Source organism: Rhinatrema bivittatum, chromosome 7 (assembly GCF_901001135.1).
Source record: "Rhinatrema bivittatum chromosome 7, aRhiBiv1.1, whole genome shotgun sequence".
Classification (NCBI taxonomy): Eukaryota; Metazoa; Chordata; class Amphibia; order Gymnophiona; family Rhinatrematidae; genus Rhinatrema; species Rhinatrema bivittatum.
In genome coordinates this window covers 57,973,927-57,987,907 of record NC_042621.1, presented here as the reverse complement: position 1 = coordinate 57,987,907, position 13,981 = coordinate 57,973,927, and positions in this window count along the sequence as shown.

Genomic DNA, 13,981 nt, shown 5'->3' with positions numbered 1-13,981 from the left:
ATAATAATCTTAAATAAAGATAAAGATAAATACACATAATCCTGATACTTGCCATTAGGGATGTGAATCATTTTTCTGACAGATGAAAATATCGTATGATATTTTCTCATCCGTCAGGTATCAGGGGGGTCCCCAAAACCGATAGGAAAACCCCATGAAATTTTTGTGCGGTTTTCTTATCGTTTTTGGGGGGGGGGGGGCGGGAAGAAAGGGCAGACTGAAAAAACAACCCCGAAACCCACCCCGACCCTTTAAATCTAATTATTTAGCATCTCCCACCCTCCTGACCCCCCAAAAACTTTTATAAAATACCTGGTGGTCCAGCGGGGGTCCCTGGAGTGATCTCCCACTCTTGGGCCGTCAGCTGCCTCTAATCAAAATGGCAATGATGGCCCTTTGCCCTTACCATTTGATAATAATGCCCCTGTACAGATCACTGGTGATGCCTCTTAGTGATTTTAAGAGCATTTCTCATGCAAAAAAGCCCATATATGGGAGTATTTGGGCAATGTGCTAACAATTTGGATTTTAAAATCCACAATTTTCATGTGTAAATATCTATGCACATGCCAAACATAAGGGGGTGGAAAAGGGGCAGGCGTGGGTGTTCCAGGGCCAACATTCACGAGTGTAAGTCCAGAGGCTGCAGCACACTCATTAATCGTGCAACTTTACTGCAGACCTTGCATATTAGGGATTATACCTCAGGGTGAGGGGTCCAGGTCAACTGGGGCGTGCAGGATGAAGAACCAGAGGGATCTGGATGACGTCGATATTGATTGGGCAAACTGGTGGACTAATTGGAAAAACTAGGAATGCCCCTTGTATGAGAATGTTTTAAAATCTGTTTACCTACAAGCTTTAAAGCCATCAAAGTCCTATGGAAGATATTAGGGATGTGCATTCGTTTGCAACGAAATAGGAAATAAAGACGATATTTCCTATTTTGTTGCATTTCGGGGGGCCAACAAAATGATAGGAAAACCCACGAAATTTCATGTGGTTTTCTTATCATTTTTTTTTTGGGGGGGGGAGAAAGGGCACATTAAAAAAAAACAAAAACCCAACCCCACCCCACCCTTCAAATTCAATTATTTGCAACCCCCACCCTTCCAAACCCCCCCCCCCCCCAAGACTTGCCGAAAGTCCCTGGTGGTCCAGCGGGGTCCTGGAAGTGATCTCCCCCTCTCGGGCCATTGGATGCCACTAATCAAAATGGCACCGGTGGCTCTTTGCCTTTACCATGTGACAGGGACTAACGGTACCATTGGCCGGCCTCTGTCACATGGTAGGAGCAATGGATGGTCCATGCCATTTTTTAAGATGGTGCCGGTCATTAGGGATGTGCATTCGGATTGACCGCATATGGAAAACGCAACTCAAATTTTTTTTTTAACTTAAAAAAAAGATGGGGCGTATACGAGCAGATTTCCGACATAAATGAACATAGATATGTCGGATACGGCGAATCGCCATGCGCGCGCTTTCTCGCCGCCATTACCTGCGACTCGAGCTCGGAGCCCCGGATTACCTGAAAATGGCGGCGCCCCTGCGGTAACCATGCCAACCTGTCTGACCCTGTCCTGTGAGTCTCAGTGACTCACAGGAAAGGGTGGGACAGGTCGGCATGGATACCGGAACGCAGCGAATCTGCGTTCACCTTTTCAGAGAAGCACTGAATGCAGCGAATCGCGCTGTCATTCCGTGCTTCTCTGAGGATTTCCTGACGAGCCAGCAGCACTATAAAAGCAGCAGCAGCACGAGGACTGACGGACATTTTCAGCGATTCAGTGGGGAGGTGGGATTGGGATCGTGCTGGGTGGGCTTAGGCAGGCTGAGGCAGAGAAGATAGCAGAACCCGATTTGATAGACAACACAGAACAGAACCAGATTTGATAGACAACACAGAACAGATTCTTTGTTAGGGAAAAAAAAAAAAGAACATTCTTATTGAGTGAGTCTGTACATTTTATCCTGGGCAGTGCCAGGCAGGGCTGGCAGTACTCTGCCTCATATTTGCTATTTTTAAACAGACTTAAAAGCATTCTCCTTGAGTGGTTCAGTGCTGGCTGGGCAGCAGTTCCAGGGCTGGGAGTACTCTGCCTCATATCTACTTTAGTTCTATGTGCACTGCAGTGCACACAGACAGACACATTCCGTGCATTGCCAGGCAGACAGTGAGGCAGTGGGCATTGTAAACAGAGTGAACATTGCCCTTCAGCGAGTCTGTTACATTTGCTATTTTTAAACAGACTTAAAAGCATTCTCCTTGAGTGGTTCAGTGCTGGGTGGGCACTGGGCAGCATTTCCAGGGCTGGGAGTACTCTGCCTCATATCTACTTTAGTTCTATGTGCACTGCAGTGCACACAGACAGACACATTCCGTGCATTGCCAGGCAGACAGTGAGGCAGTGGGCATTGTAAACAGAGTGAACATTGCCCTTCAGCGAGTCTGTTACATTTGCTATTTTTAAACAGACTTAAAAGCATTCTCCTTGAGTGGTTCAGTGCTGGGTGGGCACTGGGCAGCAGTTCCAGGGCTGGGAATACCCTGCCTCATATATACTTTAGTTCTATGTGCACTGCAGTGCACACAGACAGACACATTCCGTGCATTGCCAGGCAGACAGTGAGGCAGTGGGCATTGTAAACAGAGTGAACATTGCCCTTCAGCGAGTCTGTTACATTTGCTATTTTTAAACAGACTTAAAAGCATTCTCCTTGAGTGGTTCAGTGCTGGGTGGGCACTGGGCAGCAGTTCCAGGGCTGGGAGTACCCTGCCTCATATCTACTTTAGTTCTATGTGCACTGCAGTGCACACAGACAGACACATTCCGTGCATTGCCAGGCAGACAGTGAGGCAGTGGGCATTGTAAACAGAGTGAACATTGCCCTTCAGCGAGTCTGTTACATTTGCTATTTTTAAACAGACTTAAAAGCATTCTCCTTGAGTGGTTCAGTGCTGGGTGGGCAGCAGTTCCAGGGCTGGGAGTACCCTGCCTCATATCTACTGAAAAGGAAGCTTGTTCTCTGTGCACTCACTGCACACACACAGACACATTCCGTGCATTGCCAGGCAGGCAGTGAGGCAGTGGGCATTGTAAACAGAGTGAACACATTCTCCTTCAGTGGTTCAGTGCTGGGTGGGCAGCAGTTCCAGTGCTGGGAGTACCCTGCCTCATATCTACTTTAGTTCTATGTGCACTGCAGTGCACACAGACAGACACATTCCGTGCATTGCCAGGCAGGCAGTGAGGCAGTGGGCATTGTAAACAGAGTGAACATTGCCCTTCAGCGAGTCTGTTACATTTGCTATTTTTAAACAGACTTAAAAGCATTCTCCTTGAGTGGTTCAGTGCTGGGTGGGCACTGGGCAGCAGTTCCAGGGCTGGGAGTACCCTGCCTCATATCTACTGAAAAGGAAGCTTGTTCTCTGTGCACTCACTGCACACACACAGACACATTCCGTGCATTGCCAGGCAGGCAGTGAGGCAGTGGGCATTGTAAACAGAGTGAACACATTCTCCTTCAGTGGTTCAGTGCTGGGTGGGCAGCAGTTCCAGTGCTGGGAGTACCCTGCCTCATATCTACTTTAGTTCTATGTGCACTGCAGTGCACACAGACAGACACATTCCGTGCATTGCCAGGCAGGCAGTGAGGCAGTGGGCATTGTAAACAGAGTGAACATTGCCCTTCAGCGAGTCTGTTACATTTGCTATTTTTAAACAGACTTAAAAGCATTCTCCTTGAGTGGTTCAGTGCTGGGTGGGCACTGGGCAGCAGTTCCAGGGCTGGGAGTACCCTGCCTCATATCTACTGAAAAGGAAGCTTGTTCTCTGTGCACTCACTGCACACACACAGACACATTCCGTGCATTGCCAGGCAGGCAGTGAGGCAGTGGGCATTGTAAACAGAGTGAACACATTCTCCTTCAGTGGTTCAGTGCTGGGTGGGCAGCAGTTCCAGTGCTGGGAGTACCCTGCCTCATATCTACTTTAGTTCTATGTGCACTGCAGTGCACACAGACAGACACATTCCGTGCATTGCCAGGCAGGCAGTGAGGCAGTGGGCATTGTAAACAGAGTGAACATTGCCCTTCAGCGAGTCTGTTACATTTGCTATTTTTAAACAGACTTAAAAGCATTCTCCTTGAGTGGTTCAGTGCTGGGTGGGCACTGGGCAGCAGTTCCAGGGCTGGGAGTACCCTGCCTCATATCTACTTTAGTTCTATGTGCACTGCAGTGCACACAGACAGACACATTCCGTGCATTGCCAGGCAGACAGTGAGGCAGTGGGCATTGTAAACAGAGTGAACATTGCCCTTCAGCGAGTCTGTTACATTTGCTATTTTTAAACAGACTTAAAAGCATTCTCCTTGAGTGGTTCAGTGCTGGGTGGGCAGCAGTTCCAGGGCTGGGAGTACCCTGCCTCATATCTACTGAAAAGGAAGCTTGTTCTCTGTGCACTCACTGCACACACACAGACAGACACATTCCGTGCATTGCCAGGCAGGCAGTGGGCATAAACAGAGTGAAGATTGGCCTTCAGCGAGTCTGTTCAATCTGCTATTTTTAAACAGACTTAACCGCATTGTCCTTGACTTGGTCCGTTCATTTTGTTATTTTAAACAGACTGAGCATTCTTCTTGAGTGGGTCTGTTAATTTAGTTATTTTAAACTGACCGAACATTATTATTGTGGGACAGTGGGCAGTGTTACCACTAGTACTCATTGACATTAAATCCATAATGTCAGGGAAAGGGAGATGCAAGCGACTTAGTGGGAATGGCAGCGGAGGCACCGCAAAAGACACCAGCGCAACACCACCAGTACAGGTAAAAAGGCAACTGTCGCAATCAAACGTCTTTGTAGGGGATGGCAGTTCCATGGCAAAAAAAAAGAAATCAGACCATGAAACTTTGCAATCGCCAGCACCTGTTTCTGGCACTGTAGTTTTGGAGGAGAGTGAAGAGGAGGCAGAGTCTAGCCAGACAAAAGTTACACACCCAAGAGCATCCAGGGGACAGAAGTGTCCTGCAAAACTTTGCGGTGACAAGGTAGCGCTGGCACTGTTAGCTTCTGATTCAGAAGAAGAATCTTCTTGGATGGGATTCTCATCAGAAACGGAAGATGTTATACCTGAGCAATCTTCGGTAGAATTGTCAGTTAGTCCTGTTTTAGCCTCCACCTCCAGAAATCTGCGGCAGGGGAGACATTCCACTGATATCGAGGAGGAGGAAGAGCTGTCAGAAGGGAGACAGAGGGTGACTGTTGCCCCCGCTGGCATTGCTTCGCCGGGTGCAGTGGGTGCACCACCCACACCCAGTAGTACCTCAACTCCAGTGCCACCATCCACCCCCAGGGCGGGAAAGAGAGGAGGATCACAAAAGAAATCTGCGATCTGGGCACATTTTAAAGTGACAGAAGACCCGCGTTATGCTCGGTGTAATTACTGTGCCAGGGATATTAGCAGAGGCAAGCAACTGGGACATCTGTCAAATTTTGGCATGGAGTATCATGTTAAGAGGCAACACCCAACAAGATTACTGCCATCTGGGGATGGTAGCATTTTCCGTCAGGGGACCCCTTCCCCTTCCAACCAGGGTGCAGTGGTAGGAAAGCAGCAGAGTCAGCCCACGCCCTCATACCCTTCTAGCAGTCAGGCGGCAGGCCAGAAACCCACTGACATGTGGGAGAAGCGACAATGCACCATGGAGGAAATGGGGTGGAGTGCGGTAACGCTATCCCGGGGTAGGAGGCAGGCAGCCGCAAAAGTAGTAACCAGGAGCATTGGGGAAATGATTGCCCTTGATGACCAGCCCCTGCAGTTAGTTGAGAATGTGGGTTTCAAACGTTTCTTGAAGGTCGTACTTCCAAATTACAAAGTCCCCTCCAGAACCACATTTAGTAGAAAGGTCATCCCCAGCCTGTACAAGCACTGTGTCAGTCGCGTGCAAGCACTGCTAGGTAAGGCAGACGGAAGAGTGCATTTCACCTGCGATATCTGGACCGCCATGAATGCTGCACACTCTTACCTCTCTCTGACAGCACACTGGTGGGACATGGCAGAGGCAGGGGCAGCCAGCAGCTCTATTACTGAACAAGCATCAGGGTGGAGGTGGGCTTTACTGAACACCCACCTGACGGACCATGCCCATACCGCTGGCAATATTCTAGCATGCATCAGAAAGATGCTGGCGAGCTGGAAAGTACACCAGCGAGACAGTAAAACGCGGGCAGGCTTTTTTGTCACAGACAACGGTGCAAACATGGTTAAGGCAATAAGCGATGGGCGGTTTAAGAACATCCGATGTTTTGCACACACTCTGCATCTGGTAGTGAAGTCAGGTTTGGGCTTGGAGTCCAAGGACAAGGAGACTGAATACCTGCGTAGGTTAATACAGAAGTGCAGGAACATAGCAGCACACTTCCACAGAAGTGTCAGGGCGGGGCAGGTTCTCCGAGAAAATCAGACTGCTTTGGATATGCCCCAGAAGCGTCTCATTCAAGACGTTCCCACCCGGTGGAATTCCACCTTTATGATGCTGGAGAGGTTATTGGAGCTGCAGACACCCCTTCATGAACTTTCTGGTACAATAGACATAGGTGTACAGAATCCCCTAGGGCATCACGATTGGTTAGTCATGAGTCAGCTGGTAAAAATCCTGCAGCCCTTCAAGGACGTCACGGAGGAGCTGAGTTCCAGAAGTTCCACCTTGGCTGACATCATCCCTATAGTGAAATTCCTGGATGACCATTTGGAAGGCATTAAACGGCAAGAGGGAATGACTGCTGAGGTGCTGCAGTGTGTGGACGTTTTGCAGCAGCAGGTGAAAGACAGATTAAGGCCTTTAACAGAGGACAGCACATACATGCTCGCCTCTGTCTGTGATCCCCGTGTGAAAGGTAAAATCGCCCTACAGACCAATTGTCTGTCATTTGTGAAGGAGCTGTTGTTAGCACAGGTCCGTGAACAGGAGCACCATAGGCGGAGACAGATTAGGCTTGAAGCACAGGTGCAAACAGCAGGCACGTCACAGAGTTGTGCTGCTGCTAGCCCTGGCAGGAGAAGGACTGTGTCAGTGACAGATACTATTACTAGTGCCTCCACCTCAACGTCAGAACGCCCAAGGCATGTTGGCCATAAAGATACATCAGTAGTGCAACAGGCGAGAGAGAAAGTAACTGGATTGAGTGACTCTCAGCCCTCCCAAGCACAGGAGGAGACAGCAGCAGAGCTGTCAGTGAAACGGTATCTCTCAGAGCCGATAGAGAATACGCAGACAGATCCGCTGGCATATTGGGCACACAAGTCCACTGTCTGGCCACACCTAGCCAAAGTGGCTGAAGGATATCTGTCATGTCCACCAACAAGTGTGCCCAGTGAACGTGTTTTTTCAATGACAGGGGATATCATGAGCCCTCACCGCTCAAGGCTTTCACCGGTCTTGATGGAAATGCTAGTGTTTTTGAAAGTAAACCTGCCAGTGCTTGGCTTTCCCGATTTTCCTTGTGAATGGCAAAATGAATAAAAGCTATTGAAAGGAGCCTTGCAGCAGTTCCAATTGCCTCCTATGCTCAAGATAATGTAAGCAGTAAGCACTGCAGCACATGTTCTTGACATGAATCGCTGTGTCTGACCGGCATCTACTGTGCAGCCCTAGTGTTCCCACAAGTGTTTTAACTCCGTTGCTGTTCCTGCCTGTACCTCCAGGCCTTGTGTCCCTAGCCGGGATTGACCTCTGTCCACCAATGATGTGCCTGTTCCTCCAGGCCTTGTGTTCCCACAAGTGTTTTAACTCCGTTGCTGTTCCTGCCTGTACTTGAGTGGGTCCGTTAATTTTGTTATTTTAAACAGACTGAGCATTGACCTTCAGAGTGGGTCTGTTGATATTGCTATTTTAAACAGACTGAGCATTGACCTTCAGAGTGGATCCGTTAATTTTCTTATTTTAAACAGACTGAGCTTTCTTCTTCAAGGCCGAAGTGGAGAAGGGTTCCATGTGAACAGCAGTTCAACATGGGTCAGCCGGTCCTAACAGATAGGCGAGCGCCGTTCGGAAGGGACGGGCGATGGCCTCCGTCGTTCTCGGCCGATCGAAAGGGAGTCGGGTTCAGATCCACGAACCCGGAGTGGTGGAGAATCGGCGCTGGGCTCTTCCCTCTTCACTCGCCGTTACTGAGGGAATCCTGGTCAGTTTCTTTTCCTATGCGACTTGTGTCCCTAGCTGGGATTGACCTCTGTCCTCCAATGATGTGCCTGTTCCTCCAGGCCTTGTGTTCCCACAAGTGTTTTAACTCCGTTGCTGTTCCTGCCTGTACCTCCAGCCATTGTGTTTCTACTGGTGTTTTAACTCCATTGCTGTGCCTGCCTGTCCCTCCAGGCCTTGTGTCCCTAGCCGGGATTGACCTCTGTCCACCAATGATGTGCCTGTTCCTCCAGGCCTTGTGTTCCCACAAGTGTTTTAACTCCGTTGCTGTTCCTGCCTGTACTTGAGTGGGTCCGTTAATTTTGTTCTTTTAAACAGACTGAGCATTGACCTTCAGAGTGGGTCCGTTAATTTTCTTATTTTAAACAGACTGAGCATATTCCTTGAGTGGGTCCGTTAATTTTGTTCTTTTAAACAGACTGAGCATTCTTCTTCAAGGCCGAAGTGGAGAAGGGTTCCATGTGAACAGCAGTTCAACATGGGTCAGCCGGTCCTAACAGATAGGCGAGCGCCGTTCGGAAGGGACGGGCGATGGCCTCCGTCGTCCTCGGCCGATCGAAAGGGAGTCGGGTTCAGATCCCCGAACCCGGAGTGGCGGAGATTCGGCGCTGGGCTCTTCCCTCTTCACTCGCCGTTACTGAGGGAATCCTGGTTAGTTTCTTTTCCTACGCTGCTTGTGTCCCTAGCTGGGATTGACATCTGTCCTCAAATGATGTGCCTGTTCATCCAGACCTTGTGTTCCCACGCGTATTCTTATTTCTGAGAGATTTTCCGATTCCTTTGTCATCAGCTAAAGTGCATAAGATGCGTTGATGAATAGTTTGAAGATGACACATATGGCTTTATAGATGATACGGAAGTGGACGGGTAGCCAATGTAACTCTTTCAGAATGGGAGATATGTGGTCTCTCTTTCTTGCGCCTGTTAGTAATCGGGCTGCTGAATTTTGAACCATCTGTAGTGGTTTGGAATAGGATGAGGGCAGACCTAGCAATAGGGAACTGCAGTAGTCTAATTTCGCAAAAATGACTGCTTGGATGATCGTTCTGAAGTCTTGAGCATGGAAAAGAGGTCTTATCCTCTTCCAAACCTGGAGTTTATAGAAGCAGTCTTTGGTTGTTTTGTTGATATGTGCCTTGAAGTTTAGCCGGTTGTCTATTATCACTCCTAAGTCTGTAACTTGTGTGGTAGGTAGGTTGTTGGGAAGAGTAGTGTTGGAGATATTGTTTTCAGGAGAGATGAGTAGGATTTCTGTCTTGGATGAGTTTAAGATGAGGTGTAGGTTGTTTACTACTTGTTTGATTTTCTGGTGGCATGTTTCCCAGTAGTCAAGAGTTTTAGAGTATGTGTCTTTGATATGGATGATGATTTCAATATCATCTGCGTAAAGGAAGTACTTTAGATTGAGGTCGGTAAGAAGTTGGCAGAGAGGAAGAAGATAGATATTAAATAGGGTCGGAGATAATCAAGAACCTTGAGGGACTCCTATGACAGAGTCAAATCTTGAGGATTCCTTGTTTTGGAGTTTAACTTTGTAACCTCTGTTATCGAGAAACGTTTTGAACCAGGATCGGACGGTGCCGCTGATTCCTATGGACGAAAGCTGGTTTAGGAGGATGGCGTGGTTGACCGTGTCGAACGCTGCGGAAAGGTCTAACAAGATCAATAGGAAAGAGTTTCCTTTGTCGAGGCCCATTAAGATATAATATTATATCTTACAGTTGTGGTTTGGATCATATTCTTTAGGTCAAGACGGTTGTCTATAATTACTCCCAGGTCTCTCACATGGTTGTGGGTGAGAAGGTGTTTGTGATGGATCTGAGATGGGAGGTTTTCTTGCTTGTAGGAAATGAAGAGGAGTTTAGTTTTAGAGGCATTGAGGACCAGGTTTAGACTGTTGAGGAGATTAGTGGTGGCTTCGGCTTGTAAGCTGTTGTTCCAAAGTGCGATGGCTTTCTTAATAGATTCTGTTATGGGAATAAGAATCTGAACATCGTCTGCATAGATGTAGTGAATGAGGTTAAGACTACTTAACAGTTGGCAAAGGGGAAGGAGGAAACGGCGGGGGTAACGGCAAAGCTGCTGCCAGGGGGGGCTATAACACGCGCCGCCGGAGCGGCGGGCCACCTGCCCCCCCTGGGCCTTCCCAGCCGACACGGAGCCGGTTGCGGCGCTCCGCCGCGGAGGAAATGCGCCCTGCGGCCGTCCGGGAGGCGTTCCCCGCCCCCCCGCGAAAGGGGTGGGGGATGCGCCGAAAGCCCCCCCGGTCCCACCGAACCCGCCGCCGGGTTGAATCCTCCAGGCGGACTGCACGCACCCCACCCGTTTACCTCTTAACGGTTTCCCGCCCTTTTGAACTCGCTCTTGAAAGTTGTTTTTCAACTTTCCCTTACGTACTTATTGATTTTACTGCTTTACTTAATTTTTTTTATTCCTGGACGGGGCCGGGGCCGTCCGGGAGGCGTTCCCCGCCCCCCCCGCGAAAGGGGTGGGGGATGCGCCGAAACCACCCCCGGTCCCACCGAACCCGCCGGGTTCAATCCTCCAGGTGGACTGCACGCACCTCACCCGTTTAACTCTTAACGGTTTCCCGCCCTTTGAACTCGCTCTTGAAAGTTGTTTTCAACTTTCCCTTACGTACTTATTGATTTTACTGCTTTACTTAATTTTTTTTATTCCTGGACGGGGCCGGGGCCGTCCGGGAGGCGTTCCCCGCCCCCCCCGCGAAAGGGGGGGGGGATGCGCCGAAACCACCCCCGGCCCCCCGAACCCGCCGGGTTCAATCCTCCAGGTGGACTGCACGCACCTCACCCGTTTAACTCTTAACGGTTTTCCCGCCCTTTTGAACTCGCTCTTGAAAGTTGTTTTCAACTTTCCCTTACGTACTTATTGATTTTACTGCTTTACTTAATTTTTTTTATTCCTGGACGGGGCCGGGGCCGTCCGGGAGGCGTTCCCCGCCCCCCCCGCGAAAGGGGTGGGGGATGCGCCGAAACCACCCCCCGGTCCCACCGAACCCGCCGGGTTGAATCCTCCAGGCGGACTGCACGCACCCCACCCGTTTACCTCTTAACGGTTTCCCGCCCTTTTGAACTTGCTCTTGAAAGTTGTTTTCAACTTTCCTTTACGTACTTATTGATTTTATATATTTACTTTATTTTTTTATTCCTGGACGGGGCCGGGGCCGTCCAGGAGGCGTTCCCCGCCCCCCCGCGAAAGGGGTGGGGGATGCACCGAAACCACCCCCGGTCCCACCGAACCCGCCGGGTTGAATCCTCCAGGCGGACTGCACGCACCCCACCCGTTTACCTCTTAACGGTTTCCCGCCCTTTTGAACTCGCTCTTGAAAGTTGTTTTCAACTTTCCCTTACGTACTTATTGATTTTATTTATTTATTTTATTTATTTATACCGGCATTGCATCCGCTGTAGGCTTCCCTGGTCGGTCTTGTGCATTTGAATAAACGGAGAGGAATTTGTAGGTCGATAATGGTGTGTTGGTGAATGATTTTTTATATCAAGATGATGGATTTGTAAATGACTCTGAACTGAATTGGTAACCAGTGGAGGTCTTTTAGGACTGGGGAAATGTGGCCTCCTTTCCTAGTGTTTGTTAGTAGACGGGCTGCTGCGTTTTCAACCATTTGGAGTGGTTTCGTGTATGAGGAAGGGAGTCCAAGTAATGTAGAGTTGCAGTAGTAGAAAATGAGGGCTTGGAGGATGGTTCTGAAGTGTTTGGCGTGGAAGAGTGGTCTTATCCTTTTTTAAACTTGCAGTTTATAGAAGCAGTCTTTGGTGGTTTTATTGGGGGGCCACTACCGGCCTAACACCGTCCGCCGGCTGATCCTCCATCAGAAGGACTTGGGCCCCCGAGCGGCGCTGGGGAGCCGGTCTTCTGTATGCCACATTTCCCGCGCCCGCCGGACAGGCGGGGATTCGGCGCTGGGCTCTTCCCTCTTCACTCACCGTTACTGAGGGAATCCTGGTTAGTTTATTTTCCTCCACAGCTTGTGTCCCTAGGTGGTCCCTGCGGGTCGGTACGGCAAGAGCGGTATTCAAACAGCAAGCACTGGGGTATGAAAATACAGACCCCTGTGTACTTACTTGGTAGAGGTTTTGCTAGGAGTAAGAATTTGTTGAGGATAATGTCAGTTTCTTAATAAGATCTCATGCTTTGACTGTTGAGGAGATTAGTGATGGCTTGTAAGCTGTTGTTCCAAAGTGCGATGGCTTTGTTAATAGATTCTGTTATGGGAATAAGAATCTGAACATCGTCAGCATAGATGTAGTGAATGAGGTTAAGACTAGTTAACAGTTGGCAAAGGGGAAGGAGGAAACGGCCGGGGAAACGGCGAAGCTGCTGCCGGGGGGGGGGGGGGGGCAATAACACGCGCCGGAGCCGGTATTTACCCTTAGATGGAGTTTACCACCCACTTTGGCCTGCATTCCCAAACAAACAGACTACGAGAAAACCCGGTCCCGGCGCGCCGGGGGCCGCTACCGGCCTAACACCGTCCGCGGGCTGAGGCTTGATGAGAAGGACTTGGGCCCCCGAGCGGCGCCAGAGAGGCGATCTTCCGTACGCCACATTTCCCGCGCCCGCCGGACGAGCGGGGATTCGGCGCTGGGCTCTTCCCTCTTCACTCGCCGTTACGGAGGGAATCCTGGTTAGTTTCTTTTCCTCCGCGGCTTGTGTCCATAGGTGGGATTGACCTCTGTCCTAGAATGATGTGCCTCTTCATCCAGGCCTAGTGTTCCTACTGGTGTTTTAAGTCCATTGCTGTGCCTGCCTGTTCATCCAGACCTTGTGTTCCCACACGTATTATTATTTCTGAGAGATCTTCCAATTCCTTTGTCATTTTCTGAAGTGCATAAGTAGGGTAGCTAAATGAGGAGAATATTGGAGGGGCGAAGTTCCATATTCAAAGCTGAGTAGCTGTACTTATCTAGTGAAAGTTTGAAGGATCAGGGAAGGCTTGTAAGAATAGCCAAGTTTGTTAATAGATTCTGTTATGGGAATAAGAATCTGAACATCGTCTGCATAGATGTAGTGAATGAGTAAGACAAGCTAACAGTTGCCAAAGGGGAAGGAGGAAACGCCGGGAGGGGGGGCTATAACACGCGCCGCCAGAGCAGCGGGCCACCTGCCCCCCCTGGGCCTTCCCAGCCGACCCGTTGCCGGTCGCGGCGCACCGCCGCGGAGGAAATGCGCCCTGCGGGGCCCGGGGCCGTCCGGGAGGCGTTCCCCGCCCCTCCCCCACCCCCCGCGAAAGGGGTGGGGGTGGGGGATCCGCCGAAACCCCGGTCCGACCGAACCCGCCGGGTTGAATCCTGCGGGCGGACTGCACGGACCCCACCCATTTACCTCTTTACAATTTCACGCCCTCTTGAACTCCCTCTTCAAAGTTGTTTTCAACTTTCCCTTGCGGTACTTACTTATTTATTTTATTTAAGGTTTTTTTATACCGGCATTCATGAAATCGTTCACATGATGTCGCTTTACAGAAAACAGGGGTGCAAAGAAAACAACCTATAACATAAATACACGTGGTGAAGAGATGCAGTTACAATTAACTGGGGCTATGAACTGGGAGTGTAAGAAATAAAGAGGGATAGAGGAGGTTAATTATATACATGTGTAGAATATAAAAATATACAAGAGTACATTACAAATATGGCGTCCAATATATACAGCTTCTGAGCTGAGAATTTATTGATGGTGTGTGTTAGGTGCAGTTCGGGAAGGCTTGCCTGAAAAGCCATGTCTTGAGTC